Genomic DNA, 22,442 nt, shown 5'->3' with positions numbered 1-22,442 from the left:
AGCTACTTTCCGTGCAGTTGAATGACTGCAGTGCAGAGAGGAAGATGATGCTGAGGCAAACAGAGAGAGGGCAGCCGACACACACTGCAGAGCAGTACAGTGAAGCTTGGGAGAGGGGGGGCTGGGAAGCGGTTTTTAGTGACAGAGAAAACATTGTTAGAGCCCCTGACTCACCACCCCTGAGAGCCTCTGGGTTCCCACGATCCCCTCTGCAAACAAACGTACCCCGCTTTCTCTTCCTTAACAGTGATGTCATCAATTACCATCAAAATGTGTGCGACTGGGAGTGTGCGTGTGTCTGTTAGCGTGTGTGTGATGGGGAGAGAGGGAGAGAGAAAGGGACTATTGTTTGTACTGAAATAAAGAAGTGTCCACTGAACCATTGTAAATGAGGACGGCAGGGAAATCGACCAAAATACAGGATTTACTGTGTTATTGCTGAGCTGTCACATCATGTCAAGGACTCACAAAAGCTGATGTCTGGTCACTGCCTGGTTTGACCTCTGAGGGACACTGTACCCCTGCAAAGCAGCATCTCTGAGATTCATCATTAGGGGTTTAAGACATGGCCCAAGGCTTTAACTAAGAGGTGGAGGTGATGGAGAGCATCCAGGAAATCAGAACACTTTTAGCTACAAGCCTTCAAGGTGGCTGAACCCAGATATCTACACAAATCCACAAACCTGTACTGTTTCTAGATGCAAAGGCATGTACTTACATTTATGATTGTTGTCTATAAATTGCAAAAGGGAACGTTTGCTTGGTATTCCTTTGTCTTGGTCACAGGTAGGAGTTTGTATAGAAAAGGAAACATGCCACAACATTTTACAGTGGTTTTCAGTTTGACATCTAACAGTACGTTAATGTACACATCATTGTATATAATTATTTGCAAATTCTCAAATAAAAGCTGCTTTCCTTGTTTTCTTTACAGTAATCATAAAAAGACAGAGCTCCTCTGGCAAAGTGCACATCCAGGGATATAGCACTTATCGTTCTTCCAGATCCAAGGATCCTACGAAGCATGATTGCGTGATGTGCTTGAATGTAGGTTCATCTTCTGTAGCTTTTAGGTCATCCATTACTGCTCTGATTTTAGCAGGAAGTGGTGGGGCTCCCCGAATTTAAAACTTTAGAAAACTTGAAATTTAAACACTTTATTTAAAAGAAATAAATTAGGAATAAATTTATTTTCCTGCCTTACATTTTTTTTCTTCAAAAACACTTGATATTGGCAATCAAACTTATAATAATGTACAGGCAGCAAGACAGATTTTTAGTGGCACAATCAAATGTGATTGTGGGAGCAAGAGACCAGAAAGACCAGTTGGATGACAAAGAAGGCATATGGTCTTGATTAAAGCACATTGCATTAATTGGGAACTCAAAATGATGAACCAGGGAAAAATGAAGACCAAGCTTGTTTGTGCTTTGTTTATTCCACAATAGTGCCTATAAACTTTGCCCTGAGAGTGAAGAATTGTCCTGTGCCTGAACTTCAGACTGCCACATTATTTGATTTACAAGGGCAATATTTCTGATTGCTGAACAGACAACCATTGTTTGTGTCACTTAGGGTCTTTTAATCAGCTGAAACAACAGACACCGCTAATCTGCAAACTGCAACAAGAACAGTTTTTGCTTACTAGTAAGGGTTAGAGTCTGAATAAAGACATGAATAAATCCCCATCATGATGTTCTTCGTAACAGATGTTTGTGTGTTTACTTTGTTCTGTCTCACACATTTTTTGTTTGTTAATATTTTTACTCCTCTGAATGAAAAAAATAAGAGAATGTGATGCATTATTTTAAAAGGGCATATACAGTAGCCCTCCTAGTAGAGACAATACAGTTGATTACGATTGGTTGGCTTGTCAATTTAGTATAAAGACAGTAAAAGAAAAACCCAGCGCGAGAATTCACTTGACTTTGAACATCATTTTTTATTATTAAAAAATCAATGGTTGAGGATACACATGTATTAAAATATCTTTACCAGCAGTACTGACATAGACTGTTGTCTCTTATAATTGCAATTATTACAGATGCAAATGAAAAAGGCACATATACTAAGACTGCCTATTTATAGTAGATGTTTACATAGTCAACAATGGAAAAGAAAACGCAAGAATACCACAAGATGGTGCCACTGTGGCATGGCATGTGTTTACAGACCTGCAATGCTGGCACAATTCACACAGGACAAGCAGACAGTAGGCAGCTGGAGAAATAGCATATTTACTAGGTTACACAAAAAGAACACAATCACTTGAATGTCTTTCTATGCGCTATTGTAATGTGTTAGGTATAGAGCCTGTGTATTATTATTATTTATGTGGAAAGGATTTTTCAAACATCACGGTGTCTTCTTATGTGTTTAAACATTTCTATTTAATGAAATTGCCTGATTCTCAAATTCCCTCTGCCTCTGTTGACTTGATCTAATGGCTCACCAGGATACACTGTTATGCTGATAGTGTGAGTGCAATCCTGTTACATAACAGAGAACAAATTCCGGCATTTTGGCACTCCCAGTCACTCTCACTCGTCCTCCAAGGTCTCCTTTTCTACGAGTGTGTGAAATCCAGGCTCGATCCCGACCTGTCACAGAGAAAACACGGTTCACCATTACCAGGGCAGGAGCACAACATCGTCTCTTTATTGCACCTTTCAGAAGCATACAAATGGATTTTTAACAGACCAGTATTGGGAGGTTTTGGAAAACAAAACATTTTTACACAATATGCTATTTCTATGGAAAACTGGGCAGAAATGCAGTAAATGTTATGGATCATATAATTGAAATGAATTGTATCAAAACTAAAATACATACAGGAATCATTTGACATAAAAAAAAACAACCTGCATGCAGGTTTTTTCATGGTAAATTTTCATCTACCCTGAACAAGAAAACACTCTTCTGATTGGATATGGCCTGTGTTTTTATGGTGAGGAGATTCATCTAGAAAGCTGCAGGTCTTCCATACAACAGCTCAACTTAATGAGGTGTTTTCTTTGTCTTTCTTATTTCTCATATCAAATTAAGACATATTTCGTTTTCATGTTTCATTTAACAGCATGTTCAGTTAATGTCAAGGAAATAAACTTTCCAAATTAACCCACAAAACTGCATTTTATCTGAAGTATTTGACAAAAAAACTGAAACCGCTGGGAGGGCCATGTATGATTTAAAATGAAGGCTAATTTCCATGTAATAGAAGATAATTTCATTTGAAAACACATGTTGATGTGAACTTAAATTATTAATGTGTCCTGCAAATAGGAGACAATGTGTGCATCTCAACATAAATTATACACTTTCATGAAGAGCTGGTTTATGCTTAATTTTTAATTAACTGCGATGTTTATCTTTAGTCAGAAAACAGCGTCACTCCCAGAACACAGACAACCCTCTCGAGTCTTAAGGAGCCTCAAAAAATAGTAACAATCTTGACTGGAATGCTTGCCTGTTTGTTCATGACAATACATACCATCTGAGTGACAAGTGAGAATTCTGCAGCAAGACACTGAGAACTAAACTTAACAGAGTCATCCTGTGAATTAGGCACTGCACTTGCTATGTGCCCCATTCTTGTCAGTGATATTTATAAGTCATGCCTTTCTGTGGCTGCCCACCATATGTGGTATCAACAACATCAGTAGAGTGGCACAGTGTGAAGTACGTTCAGCTGTTGACATCTTGAAAGAAATAAGCGCAGATTCAGATTCAAAACAGAGTCGTGAAGTGCAACATCCTATCCACTAGTAATTTACACTGTTTTGGCAGGAAGGCGACCAGAGAAGGCAAGGGCTGTATTACTGATGGGTAGCCCAGAGAGCAGCAGTACTCAACAATTGCCAATATCAAACACACCAAAGTTAATATCAAGAAATGTTGCAATATCCTGCTGGCACAGGATATGAACTTTCAAAAAATGAACAGATTTTGTCTGATATTTTGTAAAGCAGTCATTTCTATGATAACGCTCAATTGCTGTAGCTCTTCTTTTTGTAGCTAGTGGTATCTCTAGAGGTTATGGCTGTAATGCCACTTAACTCGTAATGTGTTTCAGTGGTTAATGAGCCATAGTTAACACAATGCACGCATATTTAAATTATACATATATTATACAATTTATATGCATTTTGAGATTGCCACATCCTTTATCAGTGGTGTTAAACACAGGCGCATGAGACAATGATTACAATAATGGCAACTTGTCTGTGTGTGACTGTCACAGGCAGTGGTATATTTCAAGGTGAAATCATTAATGGTTTCCTTTATTCTCTTGCTTAGCATCATCATTATCAGATAGCTGAAAACATCTAGAGGGCACGGCCAAGTCAAGAAACACAGGAAATATCGACCGATATATGGAGAAATCATTTCAGAACAATACATTAACCATTGACCTTAGAAACCTGTATTTCTCTTGTTCTGTAGAAAACTATAAGGAAAAAAGGCTGTGAGAAAAAAAAACAATTATGGGTAGGACACACTGCAACCATGCATGCATCTACAGTATAAAACCTCCTTAAAACATTTAAATATATTGCCATGAAAATACAAACTGTGCTTTACAATGCTTTGTTCAAAATGTACATGAAAGGCCACTCGGGAATCACAATATGTTGAAGCATCTTATTGCTTCAGGGTTGGGCCCTTGACAGAACAAAGGGTTAATTAATTTAGACTTGGGCTCATCCAACATCTTTAACTATGATCATTCAGGCTAGATTTGCTCCTGTACACACAGGTTGCTCTTAAGTCAAGCGGACAGTTGAGGGTCCCTATGCAAAGCAACAGCTGGGCCTGGGCCAATCAGCAGAGAGCTTGCTTGCACTTCGCAGCTGCTAATGAGCAAATGAGCAAAAAGGCTCTGGCTGAAGGGCTGCAGGGCTGCTCTGCGGGGGACTGGGCTGGGCTCTTTCCTTACACATTGCTGCACCAATTAGTTGATGCATAGAGCATTCACTTTTAATTTTTGATTACTGATTTCCTCTCCCCCCTCTGTAACCCCCCACCCCCCACTGCCACACACACACAGACATACAGACGTGTGCTGTCTTTGTCCCCATATCCAATGACTCTGCAGCACCGAAACAGCTTTTACTCAGGAATAAAAAAACTACCTTTGTAAGAGAGCAACATAATTACCAGGCCCTTAAGAAGAATGAATCCAGCTCCATTGTGCGTTTACATTCACTCTCTTTACACTGATGTGAGTGGAAGCTGATTCTGTGTGCCATTTATTGATAAACACAAAATGCTGAAGGAATATCATTTTCATATTTTGACAGAGCATGCTCTTTCATTTGCAGCATGTCAAAGAACCAGGCTTGCACCCACAAAAGTCTGTTGTCCTGCCTCCTCTGCCTTTCTCTAAAACAGCTCTAACACAGCCTCCAGTGCAAAGTCTCTATACTACGCACTTATCTGTACCATGGATTTATTTCCTGTGGTACAAACTGCGTGCAATCATTAAGGAACAGGTTACCTGTCCATGGAAACAGCACTGTGATGCACGTGGAAGGGTCAAGATCCACTGCCAGGACTTCAGACTGATCTCCAGAAAGGTTTAAAAATGTGAAATCTTAGATCCCTGCCTTTAATTGGGGATGAACATACTATTAATACTAAAGAATTCATTTTCTAGTTTTCAGTGGACCAAAAGGTGTGTGCACTAACAGTGGAAAAGAATATCCTTAAGGCTGTACCACATCCATGACACCTCTGGCCCATATCAGGCTTCACCTCTAAAAATCATATTTTATCAGATATATATATAATTAAGTAAGTATATCTGAGGATGTGTGTACTGTACATTAACCAGATTCTACACTGTTCCTATAAGACAGGAATCTTTGCTCCAAATAAAAGCCAAATAATCACAGATGCATAATATGGTGAATAGAGACATATTTGCAGTGATGCCAAGAACAACAAAAAAGCACCAAAACTGGCAGAATCAAAATCAGGAAGCAAACTGAAAGTCATTTCTGTGGGGCCTGAAAAGACCCTTGTTCCTCTCTCAGCTGTATCCGTTAGGCATTCCCAGTACAGCCTGCTCTCCTTCCTCAGGCTTGCAGCGGAAAATTGTGAACACAGCCTCCGTGGCTGAATGAGAAAGAGAGAGAGAGTGTGCAGGGGCAGTCAGTGAAAGCCAAGCTCTGCCAAGCTTCAGCAAACACCTCCACCACAGCCCTGTGCTAACACCCCTTTGTTAGGGCAGATCCACATTCTCTTTCCTCTCCGAGTTCAGATTAAATCTTGTTTTTGACTGGGCCATATGCACACAGTATTTGTAGCTTCCATACCAACCTCTCACAGTCAGTCTACTTTAATTCATAGGTCATATATGTCGGAGATTTTTTTTTCTGAAGCTCTTTGCAGTTACACCTCTATTATGCATACAAATAAACAGCATCTTTTGCAGTAATGCTGGGTGCTGCACATTTGTGAAAGATCAGTAGATTTATATTTGACTTTTTGACATGCCATGATGTGATGAAAGTTTAAAAAAAGACTAAATAAACCACCATTGTCTGACTGCAAAAGCATCCTATAACATTACATCCATTACTTAAAATCATAGCCTTTTCGTGTTATGTTTTAAGCTACTTTCAGGAAATCCTTGATTTTTGTAGTTATTTTCTGCTATAAGAATGTGTGCCTCAGTACATTCTTTTGTTATAAACTCAATAAACCTCCAAATAATAACGGGAACAGGGAACTGAACTGTCTTTATTTGTTGGTAGAATGCCAGAATCTGGGCAGCTGAATACTTTCAGTATCAATTAACAGTGCATAGCAATGACCCACATCCACAGCTGGCTGAGTGACAATGGAAAATGATGGAACCTCCAAAAAACACCTTAAATTTTCTTAAGGCAGCAAACAAAAATAGTGATGATAATACCAACAATGGCAGCAGTGAAGCTTTAAAGCCCATGATATTTTTTACTCCAGGCTATTCACTGGGCATAGTTGAAATACACCTGTGAATAGTTTCCCTATAAGAGCGATGCTGTGTGCCATCTCTTTCAATAAACCACAGAGTGGGACAGAAACACAAGAATATAATCCTGTAGGATAATTTATAGGATAATCATGGTCAATTTATTTTTGGCAGAAAAAAATTCAGTACCCAGCAAATTCCAAAGATATGAGTGTAGAAATTATTTTCTTCTTTACAGCCATTCTTATTCTATATTTATTTCTTTAATCATCTGACTTTCGGCAAAAAAGGTACAGTAATTCAGCTAACCGATTCTCAATGAAGAACAACGAGTGGCGTTTTGTGTGATTCTTTTACATTAGGTGCTTTGCAGTTCTGGGCAGTACAGTTTTCTGCTAAAACAACATCTTTTACAACAGGAACGTCATGCCGAATTCGCTTTGTATCTAAAAAAGTATAAGCATTAGTAAAACGTAACGAGTTACCCATGTTAAATATATTAACACGGGCATTTATTTCTGTCTCTTTATGCCTTCTCTCACAGATATGCAAGCTGACGTTTCACACCCAGAACTGCACCAGCTCAGTGATAGAAATGGACGTGTTGCTGTAAACTGAGCCTGTCGTGAAATGCAGTAAAAATAGGATTTTCTGGGCAGGTAAAATGTTTCTAAAGGAATGCAGACATCACGCATATTATTCCGTATTTCATATAAGCAAAACTACGTTCCTGCTTTCCAACAACTAATATTTCAAAATAGAACCATCAATACACAAAGATTAAGCAAAAATGTAAGAAAATCTAATAAAAAATATTTGTCATAAACATTAATTATTGCATCGTTGAAGGCTTCATGAAATATTTACCTATTAAATAGTAGATGTGTTCATTTTGTATCCTGCTAGCGTGGTATTTACCTTGTGAAATAAGTGAATATTCAGTATCAATTTTCAAATATGGAATTTGCATTTCTTCTATGGAATTTGAAAATATTGCACTTATCAGTACTATTATGAACAAGACGTAAAGTTACCTAGCATGCATAAACAAAAACTTAAAAAACTAAGTATACTTTAAATATTTCGCTTGCTTGATGTTTTTATCTCCTTAAAATGTAACTATCATTTTAAATATTTCACTAACCATAAATCTCTTCATAGAAAAGTCAACTAATACAGTCTATAGGCCTATCTAAAAAAAATGTTTTGATAATTCAACGATGCGAATACAGCACTTCCTTTTATGTTATAAAAGGTGGTTTATGGTAACAGGCTTTAGTTTTAACTTTGTAACAGATGTCGAGGTTTTTCGGTAATAAGGAATATACTAACAATATTATTGCAACATAGTTTTAGGTATTTAAACCTGACAGGTAAATGTGTTATTTATTTTGGTTGGAATGGCATTTTGTAATGCCTATAATGGGCTGACTGATACTATTCGTTGTTTCACACTTAACCTAATTCGAGAAAATGAAAGCTAAATCTGAAAAAATACAGCAGTTCAGTTTTATCGCTGTCACCGTAGCGAGCACAAATGAGGAAAGTATGCATAAAATTCAGGGAATTGTGACGTGTGACCTTTCACCATAAGATGATTTAAAACTGAAACTGAAAAATGTGATTTAGTTTGCTAGTTTACATTTATTGTTAATATATCATTTCAAGAAGACAAAATATATAAATTAGGTAAATCTTTAAACTCTAGATAACAAACTTCCAAAACAGTATGTACAAAACGAATTATTTTAGTGTTTGATTTTGACTTCTAACTTCAGGTTACCTTTCAGATCAATAAAGCAATGAAAGTTGTCTATTGTTGTAATTGCATTTCTGTAATTGAATAAAAGGACTACCATTTAGACTACCCACTGCATATGCGTTTCATATGAGCTAGAGAATGTACTGATACATTACGTCTTATACTGTATATGAGACGCAGGCTCGAAGTATGTAGTGAGAAATTATGAATGAATCAAAGGCCGTCTGTATTCAGTTGCCTAAGACCATGTAGAAAAACTCACATTAACAAAAAAAACAGGTTCATTTGATTAAAACCAATTTATGTTATATAGGTTTTCTTATAAAAGTTCACAGTGAGTTTTAGTCTAAGGCTTGCAATAAATTGTAAAATGATAGGGGTATTTTGTTTCTAATAATTAAAATGATATAATAAATATTATTTATATATATAGAAGTTAACATTCATAACTTATTCGTAACAGATCCACCTTGAATTTGTAAAATTTTCTGTTAACATCGGATGGCTATTCTAATGTATACCAACATACCTAAAGTATTCAAGTATGAAATAAAAAAAATTCAGTTGTGTACACTGAGCATTTCTAGAACTGCAGTTTTTGTTATACAGCATCTATACAATCCAAACAATTATGCTGTGCTTTTGTACCGCAACATAAAATGACAACTAGAAGCAATTGTAAAAACAGTAAAAAAAAAAACATTGGAAATTGTAAACATTAAATATTCTAATAAAAATTGTCTACATGAAGTTACAATAATTAGACAACAGAACAGAAAAGGCATGATTATTTTACACCAGTTACCCTTCATGATAATTTTCAGCTGTATGTACTTAATGTGCAGAAATCTACTCATTTTTGTCCTTATGAGAAGCTCAATGCATTTCACTGTTTTAATGCTAAAACACTAAACCTTTTATCACCATGTGCAATGCTCTTCAGTGTTTAATATTAGATTTTGGATACATTCATATAAGGATTTTTACCTGAACATTTTAACTCAAATTGTTTGTAAAGTAAACTTTTAATCAGTAGAAAACTGTCTTCCTGATGCTGATGATAATTTTGGCTTTAAAGTAACTTGAGTATCTTTTAACATTAACAACCTAAACCACCGAAGAGCAATTGCATTTATTTACTTTTGCACATATAAGTCAAGCTGGTCTTACTCTTGAGGAATCTCTGATGAATATTTGTTCTGCACAAAACTCTGCAGGACGTGTCAGGTATAGAAAATCATCCTCCTGCATCTTTCTAGCATTCAGGTGGGTTGGTCTGCTTTGACATAAAAGTAGTCCTGCAAAGACAGATGGAAGCATTTTCAGTTAACCATGCAAACAGTCTTGTTTCACAGTATGCATACTTGCATTGAACCTTGCATTGGCATCTAATTTTTATCAGCTTCTCACAAAAGCTGTAAAATTGTTGATAGGAAGGTAGTGACTTTACAATAACGTACAGTACTTACACTTTATTTAAAAAGCCACTTTGACTTGATGGAAATTCTGATTTGCCATTTTTCTATGTTATAGTTATAATTTAAATTGCGTACAGAATTATTTTACAGGATGCAGGTTTGTCTGTCTTAGTTGGTTAATCCTGAGTTTCAAAGACTTTAATTGGAGTCCTGCTTTCTACAGCCTCTGCATGTCATCTCTATTCCATGTTTCACATATTGCCTTACGTATTCCTTGCTGTGATTTGGGGAAAAAAAACAGTGACAGGTCACACTCCCCTACACAGTTTTGGAGCACAGTGGCAGTTACACAGAGAATAAGGACATGATATTGATTTTTTGTTTTGCTGGTAATTTAAAGAGTTTAAAGATATTACCTGGGAACTAAATGCATTCCTGAAGTTTTTTATTAGAGGGAAAGCTGTATTTTTTTAAAACACACCTGTTATATTGAGGGATTTTATTGATTTATATGATAAGGGTGATTGTAAGGTATAAATTATATTAAGCAGCGAAAGGATGAAATATTTTAATTTTTAGATTTTGATGTTTAAATTGAATATGTTGATCAATGTGGACTTCCTAAGCAAGAACTGGTGTTTGTACAGAAAACAATAATTTTGCAATTTTTGTTACAGTTCAGCACAAGTTATTAAAGGATATTAAAATTGTGCTTAAAACAGGGAAAATTATGTTAATTTAAAAATTACACGAAATAATTAAACCCATCACACTACAAATTATGTTTATTTATTTAGTTCCAAAATGTGATGTTTAGTAATTTTAGAAGTATAAAGAACTGTCCATGTGCAAACATCAGTGATGAAGGCAAAACTAAAGTTAAAGTTTGAGTTAAAGTTCTACCTATATTTCATATCCATTTATGTATGTTTTCTATTTTATATTAATGAAAGATATTCTAACAAATTGACTTTTGCAAACTGATTAGTCTGATGTGGTAACACACCTTATTTCTGGGTTCCTTCCACCTGATGCATAGTTAGCAATCTGTTATCTAATTAATATATACACAGCTTTTCAATAAATATATTGGCACCACAAAGGCTATTCTTAAGAAAAGAAACAGCTCGTGCTGCTGCCTCACAGATCCATGGACCCAGGTTTGATTTCAGCCCCAGGTGTGCGTGCATGTGTGTAGAGTTTGCGTGTTCACGTGGCTTTTCTCTGTGTACTTTCTTTCAGATTATCCCCTTCTCTAAGAACCTGGAATGGACAGGCATCCCATGCAAGGCAGAGAGCAGTTGTGTGGTCTACCGTGGTCCACAGATTCCAGTTTGCCTTTATCTCCATTGGGACAAGTAGCGGCTTTCTGATTATAAATTGATCTCGGCAGTCCAGGGTCTCAGATCTGCTTTACAAAGTTAGCAATGCTTTAAATTAAGGATCTTTCACCTTTCTTTAGTTGCTTTAATATCCTCTGCCAAAGTGATTCTGGTTAAATCAGGCTAAGAAGTTCCTGGAAAGGCTGTAACATAATCACTACATTTCAAACCTAAGCCTTTACATGCTGTGCTTGAGCAGCTTCTACTTGTAAAGACAAATTAAAAAATGAGCCAGGAACTTTCAGCTTTGCCTGAATGGACACTTGCGATGGCAATGCTCTTGTCAAGAAATTGGACATTTCAGAATATGTACTTTTAATAATATTGTGGCTTAATTCAACAAAGCTATAGTCAACGTGTCTTGTTGAAGTTCTCCATTTTTTTTCCCGGCCAGAAATTTTCTTATTCAAACTGTTTTGTACATTTAAATATTTTCTAGTTAAGATTTCAAGTTATATTTAGCATTAATCGAGGACCATATTGAACAGCGCTTGATAAACAGAAATATTTTAATCATTGTTTGCATGTGCTTGTGGTGTTTTTCTACATTTAATGATATTTGACTCCTACAAATACTGTTGAATAATAATAATAATAATAATAATAATAATAATAATAATAATAATAACAATTGATTAATTGGTTTGCAGCAATATTATGCACAATTTTAAGATTAATTGGAGAACCATTAAAAAAGTAGTTTTCAGAGACCATATACAGTATATATACAAAGTACATTTACAAAGTACTCTTTCTAAGAAGTAAGACCAGTTAGTGCTGGTAATGTAGTATTCAGATAATGGATTATTTAGCTTAGGGACTCCTCTTTGTTACACAAACAATTATTGCCATTTTAGCAATGAAAACGATCCCCCTTTGCCAAGATAACAGAAACCTTTTTCTTGTTTTAAAAAGGACTTAACAAAACTTTCTAATGCATTTTCTAGTGGTTTATTTATGTACATTTTAGAAAGTAAAAAGGGGTTGTAAGTAATTAAATGTGAGTGTTGTTCTATGATTCATTAATGCAATGTTGACATTAAGCATAACTGGCTTTGGTATTGCATGATTTCATTTCTTTCTTGAACCTACAGTACATGACAAATCTTCCAAATTCACTTTGGATTTGTTATAAACAGTTGTTCTTGCCAAAGAAGATTTGTCAATTAAAAGAAACTTTTAAGGTCTTTGATATATGTAAAATTTTACTCCATTGGTAATAGTAGGCATTAATATTCTTAATTGTGTTACTAAATAAGCAAAATAGTAACTTTGATGTGTGCAAAAAACTAAATACTGAAGGGTGAAAAGTATCAGGATAATAAGTACATCACCAAGCTTAATTAAGACATGAAATTAGTAAATATTTGTTAATTGACAAACAACTATGCAGTTTTGTCCAAAATTATGCATATTAATATTTATATATGTGCTGTCTAGTCTAAACATACTGATGACAATATTTTTTTTCTGAGATGTCAGAAACAAATGTAGCACCAATTAAATCTGGCAAGTGCTTTTGTGTTTTTGTTACTGCCAGAATGTAATGTTACACTTATATGCGATCAGCAAGATATTATATAGTATGCTGTAGGCCTATGCTCCACTGGGCTACCAGTACTTTTGCAGAAGTCTTTCCTGTAAACTGTCTCCACCACCTCTATAAGACCACATTAGCCAAAAGGACAATTAAATCATAGAAGACAGAAAATAGACGAAATGCACATTGTGATTATACTAACAAAAATAATAGCATAACATATCTGGTCTTTGATGTTTAGATTCAGGTGTTTCTCTTGTCTGTCTGAAAGAGTCTTATTTTAAGGCTGCCATTCCTGATCTGTGCCTGTATGAGTGATCAATTGTATTAAGTAATTACTCATTGTGTAAAAGAGGAAAAAATAATTACCTAGGAGACAAATAAGCAAGTTAATAAAGCTTTAAATAAACAACCAAGAATAGAAAATTGTTCTTAAAGAACTGTTAAAAATGTATATGAGAAAATTAAACACTGCACAACTGTGATGGGAAAATGGTTGTTGCATAGCAACATTGTCCACTTTGGATTACATAAATCAATTCCACTGGTCAGCTTTCATTGCAATACTTGAAAAGGTGTTTTAAATTGGGACTTTTAATTTTGCATTCATATGCAACTTTCACCAAAGCCGTGAGCAACAAAAACTGCTATTCTTCTTAGAAAAAATCTAAATGATTGGACATTCTTTACAAGAATGTCCCCTTCAGAACAAATTATAGATTTTTCTTTATTCAGTGCGTAATAAATGCAAATGCACAGATTCCGATTGTAAAGTTTAAGAGAGTATGTATGTTAGAGACCAAATTTTGTGAAATCATCTCAGGCACTCCTGTATAACATTGTAGATCTAGATCATTCCTAGTCTTTGCCCACTAGTAAGTACAGGGACAATGTCTATTAAGAAGAGGGCAAACAGAATAAATGCTTTGCATTTCACAGAAAAATGTGTGTTTTATGTTTACATTGTTGAGGAACTAGAACATTGAAGTTGAAACATCTTTGCATTTTGATTCTGTCTTTTGTTCCTTTTGTTCTAACTCGATGAGTCGCTGCATAAGTCGCTCCATTTTAAATAAACGGCAGTCATGTTTACACAACTACCCCTGCCATACTCATACATTCTTAGTTTTGCCAAACTGCCTAAAGTAGTCTTCTATACCTTAAATTTACAAAATTTCCCAAACTGCTCTGCCCTCTGGTCCTGAAGTGAGCATGTGTTTTGACACAATCCTGTACGTTCCCTAATGCACCTGTCTGACACCAATGGGTAAAATGGTATTCTAAAAGAGGATGTTTTGCCAGCCCCTTTTAAAAGGATAGTTTTTTACAGGACTGTTACTCTTTAAAAAAATCACCTCATCATGAAAGGTGAATTTGTTTGGTGACAGTATCTTCAAAGTTACAACAATGGCTTGAAAAGAGATATTTTCGGGGTGTAAAAAGGATGCATATACATAATGTTCAGAGTCACAGGCTCGTGTAAAACCCCTAATACATCCTGTGATGAGGAATAAGGCTTTTTTGTGCTTATTGGGGCTTGGGGGTTTGATTGGCATGAAACTGAAAAGCCAGATGACCTAGAAGCTCAGCTGGCTTGGCATCCGGGTGGCACTGACTAACAGTCCTGGGTCTCTTCCCACACTAGGCAATCTAGAGCATCATTTTCTCACAGGAATTAGGAACAGGGTGAAAAAAAATCTCTTTCATGTTTTGTCTCTTTCTTTCCTCTCTTCCAAACAAAAACAAAACAAAAAAAAGGCAGTCAACAAATCTTGCATCCAGGGCTCTGAAAAGGACAGTTGAAGTTCTCTCAGCCTCTCATCTCCTGCTGCCCTTCCCAACACAACAGGCAGGCCCCATTAACATTCTGCGCCAGTGCAGGAAGGGACACTGGGTTCTGAAAAGCAATGCTGGAATGTCTGTATGAGTGTGACAGACAGCAAGACAATACCTCTACTGTGTGACTTCGGCTACATTCACTGCGATTATAAATAAAAATCCCCCCCTTGCACCCAGACACACAACTAAATTAAAGAAAGACCTCCACTGTTAACTAACTTTAAATTGCATGCACAAGGCCAAATATTTGCAAGAGGTTGGTCTGACTGCTGTCACAGCCGCATTGTGGAAGTTATTACACTCTCAGCCCATGGTAAAGCTTTACTGTTACAAGGGCTGCAGTGTTATTGCTCTGCAACTGCACAAAAACACCTTCCAACCTAGCTGACATCTTTGGTGTGGGCTTAATTCTCTCTTTGCCATCTTCCATCGTTGCCAAGCACATAGCTATGGTATGCATATTGAGACACAGAGCTAAGGCATCCCTTGAACCAGAAATAAAATGTTTGTGCTCATGCAGATTCACTGACACTGAATAACTATGGGCCTAGGCTGCAAAACACCGAAAATACTGTTAATGTTAACTGTTTGATAAATATGCTCTCTAGACTATTTTAAAATCGATCTCAATCTTTAATCTTCATTTACAATTAAAAAAGACTTTTTTTTTAATGAGGCGCATCTTAACCATTTCTTTTATAACCGTCTGCGTCTCTCAAACCTCTGTGCACAGAGCGGTCAGAAATAACTGCAGCAACATAAGCTTCGCCATGACTATCGGGATCGCGGCCTACACGCTGCTAGTCTGCTGGAGGCCACTAGATGTCGCACTGAGGAAGAGCCTCACATCTTTTTGATCTGTAATACCTGAGCTGCAATCACGGGGCTTCCTCTTGGCTCGGCTGATAAGGAAATGGATAAATGTGTTGCTTGTGTCCATCTTTCTGTCCGTAAGCCCATTTCTGTGTCCGTCAATATATAATTTTGTAGAAAATTGTGAAATGCTTGTTTCTGTACTTAAATACAAAGATAATGAAAACTGTAGGTTATTTACATATGCTGCGCACACTTAATAGTGTGCGCTTTACATTCAGACGGTTTTTTATGTTCCACGCACACAAATATTCCTTGACATTTCTACAAAGGTTACGTTCAGACTTTTTTTTAAAATATGCGCACCTGTCTGGGGGCTTTGTGAACTTTGCTGTATATGATTCAGAATAAGCCAATAATTAAAGAAGTTGCCCCAGTAATTTATAGGCGTTACGAAAAGTCTTATTGACAGATTGCAGTCCAGGACTGGATGTTTGTACTTGATGGTCAGATGAAAGCAGGCTTCGCAATGTAGTGCTTACAGCGTGTACTGTGAGCGTCAAGCAAATAATAATATAGTTGAACAAACGTACACACAATGACCACCAGTCCTCATTATGGGCCTGTGCTGTGAGGTACTGAGATATGGGAGGGCAGTAAAAGACGGACCTGTTAAAATAGCAAAACAGTGGAGCCGAATAGGTAGTTTCAACATTATTATTGAAGCTTCTTGATACACTTATAACGTTCAGCCATTCGTCTATATTTGCTAGCGGTGAATGTCGTGATGTATAAGCTACAATCATGTTTCCCTGCTTTACTCTCGTGTTGCCAAAAAATCTTATATAACTACATGAAAGTATTTTGAATAAAAACGTAGGAGCACTACACGCGTCTCCTTTAGTTCTTAATAGTATATTATTTGAATGTTCCATTTAAGACCAAAATGTCTTTCAAATTAAAACGATGCAGTCCGAAAAGGCAGAAGGGAATGACCTGCACACCCAATGAATTAATAATAACCAACACCTGTATATTACGTTTCACCCTAAAGGATCCCAAAGCCAACCTAAAAGCAGTACAGCACTCACCTGGGTGACGCGCCGCAACATTTATGGGCCAGCAACCGAACTACACAGCAGATCAAGATGGAGAAGTAACACATTGCTTTGCCAGTTGAATTAAGGCATTAGATAGCTCGGATTGTGCGAGCCCGAAATGGAAACTAGCCAGGACGCCGGGGTTAAGGCACTGTGCCGGGGTAGTGAAATTGATATAAAATGCACTGGGCTTATTTTATGAATTTTATTAATAAGAGGTGCTCACTCAGTGACTGCACATTTAACAGCAGGGCAAACCCTTACTTTAAAACGAATACTTCAGGTTTAGCAATCGTGCGGATTTATTAATCGAATTATTGCAATTTGTTCCACAGCTATTTAGTGGTGGTAGTCCAATCAGGACTGAGTGGAAGATTACCATTCTAAACTATTCAGTCATATAACAAACCCCTATCTGGTTTTGATGGGTAAATCGGATAACATAGGAAAGGCGCGTGATTGAACAGAGATGAGAGATCATCTGGTTGGCCTGAGACCAGTGGCTGAATTGCTAAAGACAGTAAAGACTGTAGGACCGTCCAGCGGGAGCATGAAAATGACAAATGAAAAAAAATCGCATTAGATGATTTTTTTCTGTATGGAATAAGGATAAAACAAAGTAAGGAAAAATAAGGGATGGCGTGGTAATACGTTGACTTTGGCGTCTCATACGTCGGGCAGGCCTGCTCATATAAATCAGAAATCACCTATGTCAAACTGAGAATACACAAAGCATTATGAAAATACTCGGCTCAGCTGTCCTGAAACCACACCAATATGCTAGCACCTTCATGTGGAATTTCCCTTTGACTCACAAGGAAATATCAGGTATTATTATTGTTGTTTACATGACGCTGGTATCGCAGTTGGAGCCTGCTTTGTCCTAAAAAAAAGGATAGACTTCGCTTTTACAAGATATAGATTTATGCTTTAGACTTCAATAGTCCATTATTCCGGGAAAATTGGTTAGTAACAAAATCAAATGAACCGCAATACACAACTGAAAACACGAATCACGCTTTGAAGGAAAAGCTGCAAACGTTGTATTTAGCGATCAAAGCTTGTTAGTGTGTGCAGAAACCTGTATAAATGTCTTTTGAATGAAAGGTTCGGGTTTTTTAGACGATTTCGACATTAATTTCTTCCATGGTTTCTAACTTCAGTAGGTTTCATTTTACTGTTTCGAAAAAAAAATACTAATGGCACTTGGGATAGAATGACTTTATAAATGTCACCCACAACGTGTGAAAGGCCTCGGAAGCAAGTGAAAAGAGACGTCGACGCGAAATCTATAATCCCACTACTTGAATTTAACCCCGAGGGGAGGTGTCTTTCTCTTGCTCGAGTCCCACGCACCTTGTATCGCTCCCTTATCTCGAAATGAAGAGGCCCTTATCCCTTGGATGGACCCGCCTCGAGAAGCTTTCAGTGAAGCTTTTATCACAAACTTCAGTACTTTTTAAAGGGGTACGGCTAGAAAAACTATCTTCCTCTTTGCTTTACTGACAGTTATTGCGCATGGAAACGAGGCTTAAGGAGTCTCATATGACTGACGTATTATTGTGTTAGTCTGAAAATACAGTAAAGTTGACCTTATGGAAAACCACGTCACTCATTCAATGAATTTATTATTCATTTTCTTCACTCAAGTGCGAAATGGCGCGTAATATCGAAGGCTTGTGTTCTAGCAGATTTTAAGTTTCCCTTGACATGCCTAGAAATGTAATATTGCAAGATATTTTATGTAGATTAGTGTTACCAGATACACACGCACAACAAAATGTTAACCTGAAACATAACAGTGTTTGCAGTCATAACAGTCTGCCTTCGGCGATCAAGCTGCTAAGTGTTTATTTTTTAAACTGGCACACTTTAAAATGGCGAGTACAATTAGCCTCTCTTACTACGGCTCCACACTTAAAATCTTCAGAAAAAATCAATATCAGGTATTCGAGGGATTTTATTTAATGAATACATCTTTTAGTGCGCAACCTTCGGATTTTTAATTTATAGAAAACATAATGTAGCATTAGACTATTCTATTAATGATGTATTCATTCTAATACGTAGGAAATCAGTGGAAGAGTAAAATAGTAAAATTAAACTTTTAAAACGAAAATTGCAATTATTTCAATACCAGCGTATTCGTTTTTGTATTACATTTTCATACACCCTATAAAACAACGGAGAGCATTTGTATAATTAAAGAGAGTTTAGCTGAGTTTAATCTGAAGGTGTCAAGGCACAGGGCTTCTTGTAAAAAGAACTTGTAAGTGGAGAGATCCTTAAGAAGAAAATGGAGAGGGTAGCAGCCTGATATAACTCACTGAGCTAGAACTGAGAGGCTTTAAATAGGATTGCAATGAAAAGTAGTCTTTTACAAGAGAGTGTGCTGAGAACAGATCCTTAGTCTTACAATGGGACTGGAGTGCATAACTGTTTTAAATCGGGCTGGGCGTGAACAAGGCCAAAGCTTTGCAGTGAGTGTAGAGTGCAGGACACATTTCATTCAGAAACATCCCAAGCTATAATGTTGAGTAGAGCCCTGTGCTGGTGACAGTGACCTGGGGCAGAGAGCATGAGAATTAGTGTGAAGTGTAAATCAGCCTTATGTAAGGAATAGTACTCCAGGGCTAAGGGTTGCTTGAACAGCAATGGGAATGCAGTCAAGCCTTGCATTAAAGATAACAGGCTTAATCAAGATTGCACAGCCACACTATTTAAATGTCCAATTTCAATTTTCAAACAGTGAAGACAGACAATTTGAGATCACCATCTCAAGTCGAGGTGGGGTGGGACCTTGGAGGTGTTCGTAAAAGCCTTTTCACTATTTCCAATAGGCGTCCATGGCAGTATCATCCACGGGAAAACCGCAGAGCTGTCTGAAACAGCTTGGACTGTTTCCATCTCTGAGCATGCCTGCGAACCCTAGGATGAGTCTAGTTTAAATGATTCCACAGTGTGATCACTGACCACTTGACTCGTTGGAGGAAGCAGATCACACAGTGCTCGTAAACACATCTGACACTTCTCAGAGGAGAGCTGAGGTGAAGTGGCCCTTTCAAAAGTTAGAAAGACTCATCAGAAGACATTAGTAGTGTAGGGATAGGGCCAGGGTTTCTGACTGAAAAGTAGTCACTTGGACACTAATGACATACTACCTAGAAAAATTAACAGACAATATGGAGCATTTAGACTACTTCTGCATCTATTTTAAATTTCTGTATCCACCCAATCCCCCCCTTTTTTTGCTGCTGTCTATTAAAAGAAGCCTACTGAAGAATAAAGAGTTTTCTAATTAATCTTAGTAAAATGTTTGTTTAAGAATCACAGTAAAATGTAGAACATGCATGTAACTGTATACAACTTTTCCTCACTTTTTGTTCTTAGAAAGAGTTTTATTCAAAATTCGAATCCAACTCGAAAAAAAGGAATTACAAGATAGAGAGATAAGACTTTATTGATCCCGAAGGGAAACTAATGGCGTACTGGGATACAATACGAGAATAGTTCAATTATTTTCCTTTGTCGTGTAATATTAGAAAGTAAGAATTCCATCTTTCAGAAGCAACTGAAATTAAATTGTGTCGTGACCTACCCACTGGAAAGTTACTCTAAATAATAAGAACACAACTGTGAATTAAACGTCCATATAAAAATAAAAAATAACGTCGAATTTTACGAAGACGATCCCTAATTTTTTAAAACCCTTTACGTGCACATTACCATCGTCAAATGTATACACCAATGAGTAAATTGTTTTGCTTTCAAAATATTACTGAATTTTAATTTTCGAAGCTTAATTACAATACGTAAAGGGGTAATGAAGATGAAATGTACTAAATGTAGTTATTGTATCTGAAAAAAACGACGTTATATTAATTGAAAAGGTCATTATATGTAATAAACTTATTATGAAGCCAGATCTAACAGCGTTGTTTAGAAAATTATTTGACTATTATTTTGAGCCCCCAGTACGCCATTTTACTATCAATAAACTATTTGACGTGGTGACCGGATTGTTTTACCTCTTAGGTGTAGAACGTATAACCGAAGTTATAGTTGTATAAATTTCCAAAACAAGTTAGTCTAGAATTAAGTGGTTGCCTTATTAAGACCCATCTTAATTAGGTTCGGTCTGTAGGCCTAAATATTTAGAGTTAAACATACCGAAGAAATAATCAAATATAATTTTGTGCAGGTGGATACATTCATTTTATCATCATCTGATCAACTCAGTGAGTACGCATCATAGAAGCACAGAAGAGTTAGCTATCTAATCTATTTTGCATCTCTGTATTATTTTTAGAATGTTATAGCAGGTTTTAAAAGAACATGCATGCTTTACAGTAGATGGAAAAATGCTTGCAATACAGTATGCCTGTACTATAGATATTGCATCTTTAATTAGACATACTACTTTTTTAGAGTTCGATTTGTACGTAAGGGTAATAAAATACATTATTTAACAGAGTCTGTGTGGATGAAAAGAAATGATAACTGAAGTAATAACAGTGTGTTTTTTAATTAACCTCACAGCGGATCTATCTGTGCTGACCCTACAGTTCATTCTCAAGTGCAGTGTTTCTCTGACATTCACGTTGGTGCCCATCGCAATGATTTACCCTGTTTTCGAAGCTAATAAGACGTTATTGTGTTATTGCTGAAAAACGCATGCAATCAAAGCTATGCTTTCACTTAATAACAGCGTTTAGTACCGTTCTGGTTGGCAGCCAAGCTTTTTTAGAAAATGCTGTGAGTGCTGTACAAAACCAGTGTCTGTTATTTGTCACGTCACTGCAGCTGGCGGCCACCTAAAAGTGTTTTTTGTGTCGAGTGCTCGAACGGGTCATCAGTGAGAGCTGTTTTAATTAATTCTATTAAAATATACCTTGACGTTACATTGCGCGATTAAAGTCACTCTATGCATAATGACTTGAGCACAAATGTGGCATAAAGCCCAGAATTTATGTTGATCAGGCGAAGTAATCAGTCGCATAAACAGATATAAATTTAACTCGTGTTTACAACCACAGCGTTGTTATTCTTCCTAGTTTTGCCCGTTTGGTTATTTTTAGGAAACAGACCGCACACGACTAATCAACAAAGTTATTTTCAGTTCTAAATATAAAAATGAGATACATTTAAAGGGAAGTCGGGTATGGACGAGGCCGGTTCTTGATCCGCGAATGGATGAGTCTTATTTCAACCGCATCTTTAGGTGGGTCGCAAAAAGGAGGGAAGATCAACACATTGAATAGACCTCTAAAGTTATCTACCCATTATGCTTGCTCACTGGAGAATGAATGACAGGAGGTTTAAAAGCTTAGTAATTGCTTTTAAGTTGCCAAAGCTACTGCTTGTTACATTTTTATAAACGTTGGAAGAGGGGTTGACCTACAGCCTTTAATGCTCTGCGCGCCCCGCGCCCGGTCTTGCTGTTCCCGCCCCGTCATTGAGCGAGGACAAGGGACGAGGCGAGTGAACATCATGGACACAGTTTGGCGGTCAAGCGCTCCATTGTGAACACCACAATGTGTCCACTCTCCCTAGGTATCGCCTTGCCCCCTTTCTCAGCCCAAGCATCCCAGGCTGCGATGAATAGACGCCCTGTTTCCAATGTGGAATA

General features: G+C 36.9%; 1 long non-coding RNA gene across 1 annotated transcript in view; it reads right to left on the bottom strand.

The window, feature by feature from the left end:
* Positions 1–1,923: 1,923 nt before the first annotated feature.
* Positions 1,924–22,442, bottom strand: part of LOC107076921 (uncharacterized) — a 54,307-nt gene continuing 33,788 nt past the window's right edge. The window contains exons 2-3 of the long non-coding RNA XR_001478049.2: positions 9,892–10,019; positions 1,924–2,601 (exon numbers count right to left, since the gene is read on the bottom strand). This is a non-coding gene — a long non-coding RNA (uncharacterized lncRNA). The remainder of the gene's footprint in view (positions 2,602–9,891; positions 10,020–22,442) is intronic.

This window comes from Lepisosteus oculatus, chromosome 5 (genome assembly GCF_040954835.1).
Source record: "Lepisosteus oculatus isolate fLepOcu1 chromosome 5, fLepOcu1.hap2, whole genome shotgun sequence".
In the NCBI taxonomy this organism is placed as follows: Eukaryota; Metazoa; Chordata; class Actinopteri; order Semionotiformes; family Lepisosteidae; genus Lepisosteus; species Lepisosteus oculatus.
The sequence above is the reverse complement of the archived record's forward strand: the minus strand, read 5'-3'. Positions and strand labels throughout refer to the sequence as shown.